Below are 4,760 nucleotides of genomic sequence, written 5' to 3'. Positions count from 1 at the left end.
AAGTTATAATTCAACTAGTGTAGCCAGTGTGATGTAGCAAAGAAAGCAGAACCCAATATAGCCGGAGCTGAAATCCTAGCTCCCTTGTACAAAGCAGAGCTGACCTTTGTATGTGGGCCAAGGATTTCACCATTGATGGCACTTGCCAGGCACCAATATATTTTTTTAAGTAGAAAAGTATAATGAGGCCTTTCAGTGTTTAATACTCTTTTTTTTTTTCCGTAGTTGCTATTATGCAACTACATAAAGTGAGGGTATGCCCTCACTAGACTCCTGAAAAGATTAACTGTTTTGGCTGAGCTGCACTAAAGTTTGCAAACGTTACCCTTGGGGTGATGTGGGCTTGGTCTTGATCGGTGAACTTGGGTTTGCTAGGAGAGAGCAACTGGGCCCCCAAGGCTGATACAACCAGCTCTGTCCGTCAGGGAGCTGAGCATGTTCTTCCCTGGCGACTATACATTTATATTGGTCCTGAGTAGCTAATGAGAGTGGAATTTTAGGGAAATATTTTCATTTAAAAATGAACCAAGAAAAGCTTGGGAACCAGTGAAACTTGACTCTGTGTACATACTTCTGTGAATCTGTGTACATACTTCTCTACTGAAAAACTGGTTCAGATGACCCTCTTTGTGTGCAACCCTTTCTATTCAGTGCTATCTGCATTCAGTCTTTACTATTAACACTTAGTAATGTGCCGCTAAATGGTTGTGAATAGACCAAAAGGGCTCTGGCTAGTAACTATGCAACTACAATTTTTAGAAGGAGGCCATGGCAGTTTTGCAATAGCTCTGGCATTTACCTAATAAACCCCAGCTCACTGACCACTTTAGTAAATGATATGCAACTTCTCTTGTAAACCATACACGTGGTTACATTAAATATTGCCCTGTATTTAATAACATGCTGTTTTCCTGCCCTACTCCCTTGTACGCCTAGCAGGAGTTACGGAATTAATTCAGCCTGGGTGGAACCGCAGGCTGGACTTGTTCGAGCAAGGTAATCCCTCCTCTGTGAAAAGGAGTTATCCTTTTCATTTACAGTGCGCGTGGAAAGTCCTCTGTAATTTCCATGCGCTCGGCACGGCAGCTGTAGCAACCCTTGCGCACGCTGCGTCCGTGCTCGCCGTGTCGGCTTTGTCCCCGGCTGTAATTGCGGGAGACGCGCGGGCGGCCCTTCGGAGGGACGCGGCTCCCCGACCGCCCCGCCGGGCCTTTCTGCGAAATGGGCGGTAACGCGGCGAGGACGCGCCGGGAGTCCTGCTGGGAGCACGCGCTCAAAGGCCTGCCTGGAAGAGGAGAGACGGATGACAAGGCTGCAGAAACTGGCGAGAAAAAACCGTCAAAAAGGTTGTGGTGGTGCAAGCTCCAGGTGAGGGGCCTGTAGCGGCGGAGGCACGTGGGAGGGCAGGTGGCATGAACATGAGGTCCCGTGTGGCTGCGAGGGCTGCCCAAGCTGGGAGCAGTTGGCTGGGGCTCTTTTTTGGGGGGACAGTGACAGACCGTGATGGGGAGCAGTCCTGCTGGGCGCGGGAGCAGGAGAGGGAAGGCAAAACACGGCCGAGGCATCGACAGCTGATCTTGGTGAACACCTCGCAGGTGGAATTGCACCAACGATTGGTTTGGTGTAAGCACTTGTGCAAAACAGCATATGGAAAGTATTGCAAGACGGATCAAGCCCCCGGTGATAGAAAAAAAACAGCATTGCGAAATTCTGAGCACCACCTTGAAAGTGTCATATGCATTCACTTTCCACTGAAATTAGTAGGAATGGTATGAGTGGGGTGTTTGGCTTCTTGCTGGATCGCTGAGATGAGTCGTTCATGCATAGCTTCTGGATATACCTGCTCGAAAGCAAACGGGTAGCGATGAGTGGCAAGAGGTGGCCTAGCCTGAAAACAGTTCTTGCACTTCTACTTCCCCAAAACTCTTTTGCTGTTGGTAATATCTTGTTGTTTCTCTCGGCAAACTTTTCTAGCTTCTGCTCAGGGAATGTTAGGGCTTGCTGTTGCTACAAAAGCTTTAATTTTAATATGGAAACCTACATATTTTCTGATATATTTCCCTGTATATTTTTTTTAGCGTTCATCAGTGAACCCGCAATCCCCTTGAAAAACATTGCAGGAAAATGCTGTTTCCAGTCTAGAGTGAATGAACATTGCAGCCAAAGAAAAGACCTTCTATGTAAGAGAAGAATTTCCCTTTCTTCCTACTTGTGAATCAATCATTAATTTCTGATAGTTTGCTTTTCTACTGTATGACTGCATGATTGGTCAAGTGCTGATGCAATGAAGGTTAATTGCAGCAAACTTACTGAGTAAGTGACCACCTAGAGTAACATTTATATAGAACAGGTTGTCATTCTTTTGGTAAAGCAGAATCTTTACCTATCTTTACCTTGACACTTCTGTAATTCCATTACCACCGATCACCACTTTCAATGCGACAGCACTATTCTCTTCCTGAGCCGGTGTCCAGTTACGCATCCCCGCTCAGTTCCTCAAGAAGCACACGCTGTTTGTGAAACATCATTTTAGGAGTTGCACCAAACAGAAGAGATTACACAAGTTGCCATTTCCAAAGTGAATTATGGAAACCCAGAAAAGGGCTTACTTTCTGCTGGCAAAAAGAAGGCCTGACTATTACACATCCCGCTCCTGAGCAGCAGTAGACTAAGAGGTCCCATCCTCCACGACTGGAGCAGTCACAAGCGTTGCCGGTGACCAGGGCCATGCAGGAGCCGCGTGGGACAGGGACCTGCCTGCTTCCGGCTGAGGGAATCCTCTGTACGACCCCGTACAGTCGAGCAGCAAAGGCTCGAGCCCAGGAGATCATTCCTGGCAAGGAGCACACGCTTTCCTTGTGCGAGGAGCCCAAGTCCTGCACTGCGGCTTTCACAGTTCCCTTTTACCTTGGCGTTGGCTGTGTCTCCAGTGAGAAAGTAGTACTCAGAAAATAAATAAATTTGAGAGCACCTGGGGAAAAAAATACCATTTTACTAGTTCCAAAAAAAGTGAGTTTAGGAGGTGAGAACATAGTACTAGCTAGATATCTTGACTTTGAAAGGACCAAATAGTAGTGAAATTAAGCAACAGAGGCTTTTGGTAAGAACTGTATGAAAAGGTAAATCCTTGTACCTTAGCAAACACAGGGGTGTTAGCAACCACACAAGGCCACCTGCCTTACGCTTATTATGTTTGTTTACTCTCTTCAAAATATTTCTCACCTGTACCATGGTTTGTGTTTTTCCTAAGAAAGCAAACAAAAAGCTTATCATTTCCCCTCTGTCATAGAGCCTGATTTTCCAGTTGTGAGACAGGTTTCCCGTGGAAGTAACTCCACTACTTAATTGAAGCATTTATAGCAGGCAGAGCTGATGTAACAAGTGGAGAATCAAGCCCATAGGCCAAAATTTTCCAATGTAATTATCTAAAATGAGGTTCTTAATTCCATAATTAGTTACCTGAATAGAGGTGTCCTGGTTTTTAGAAATGCTGTGGATTGACATATCCTGCCGAAGTCAGTGGGAGCTGGAGATGATTTTTCCTTGGAAAATCAGACCATTTTTATTTAAATGCCCAAATACTGTTATGGGCTAACATTGGACATCCTGGGTTGAAGGTTTTTATCTCCTATCGCATTGTATGACTGTACTGGAATATACCCAGTACACAGAGCTTTCATAGCATAGAGTGTTGTGGTATATGAATATAGCCCATCTTGCCAGACTTGCTGATATGCTGATCTGTGTTTGGGGATTCAAAATAAAAAGATGCGACAAATTTATTTCTCTCCCTTTGATCCTGAGACAAGCCCCGAATGTAGTCGAGAGGCACCTGAGGGCTGTTCTGCATTAGGCTGGTGAGATCCAGGAGCCATCCAGCGGGAACCGTGGCCCAGCTGGAGACGAGCCCGGACCAGGAGAGCCTTGGTGGCTCCAGCCATCGGCTCCCCCCAGCGCTGGGTACGCTGCCTTAGTGCCATCCAGGTATCTCTGCAGGACCTCATGAACCATATGACTTAAAAATTATAAGGATGGGAAATGTAATTTGGGCATTTCTGACATATTTTTGCTCCTGTTAGGTAGATGCTACCGAGAAATACTTAAATCCAGCTGTTAAAGGAAGATGAATAGGGCCAAAATGTACACTCAGAAGTACCGGAGGCCGAAGCCTGCGGCCACAACACAAAGGCAGGCAGACATACGGTGGGGGTAAGGACAATCTTTTAAGCTATCCTTGTTATTGTGCTTGTAGATATCTTGAAAGGATTGTGACAAACAATGGCCTCCCATTCAACTAGACCCACTTATCTGTGTATATTGATGAATTAAAAACAAAACCCCAAATGGTCATAATGGCTAAAACTGAACACTCAGACCATACTGATATTTTAATTTTATTCATTTATAATTTCCTTAGTTTGAGTAACATCTGGCACTCAGATTCTTATGGATTAATAAATACCTACAAACACATAACTCGTTTCTATTTTAATGCTTTTCCCAAAGTGATTGCTACTGGCAACATTTAAATTACAACTGACTCTTTGTAGGGCTTTTCTAGCACATTTCAATTTGTTTTATTGTATGTTGTATTTCCTATTCTATTTCAGATTGTCTTACTTCATCCTTTGGTTGTAATACTCTCATAAGCGTGGTGGCCTTATACCACAAAGGCAGTCATGCCAAAGTGGTTGTGCCACGTCACTGAACAGGCAGTAATTGTCCCCAGGAATCATAGGAATCTTGATCTGCTGCATTGG

General features: G+C 44.9%; 1 long non-coding RNA gene across 2 annotated transcripts; it reads left to right on the top strand.

Annotated features, from left to right (window-relative positions):
• The first annotated feature begins 382 nt into the window (after positions 1 to 382).
• LOC135329355 (uncharacterized) lies at positions 383 to 4,476 on the top strand. Of its 2 annotated transcripts, XR_010390771.1 has the most exons (3): positions 383 to 1,368; positions 2,079 to 3,984; positions 4,080 to 4,476. It is a non-coding gene; the product is annotated as an uncharacterized LOC135329355 (long non-coding RNA). The 2 variants fall into 2 exon arrangements; XR_010390770.1 differs by having other exon boundaries at positions 2,079 to 4,476.
• Positions 4,477 to 4,760: the final 284 nt, after the last annotated feature.

Source organism: Dromaius novaehollandiae, chromosome 10 (genome assembly GCF_036370855.1).
Source record: "Dromaius novaehollandiae isolate bDroNov1 chromosome 10, bDroNov1.hap1, whole genome shotgun sequence".
NCBI classification, from domain to species: domain Eukaryota; kingdom Metazoa; phylum Chordata; class Aves; order Casuariiformes; family Dromaiidae; genus Dromaius; species Dromaius novaehollandiae.
This window is presented reverse-complemented; position numbering and strand designations above follow the sequence as displayed.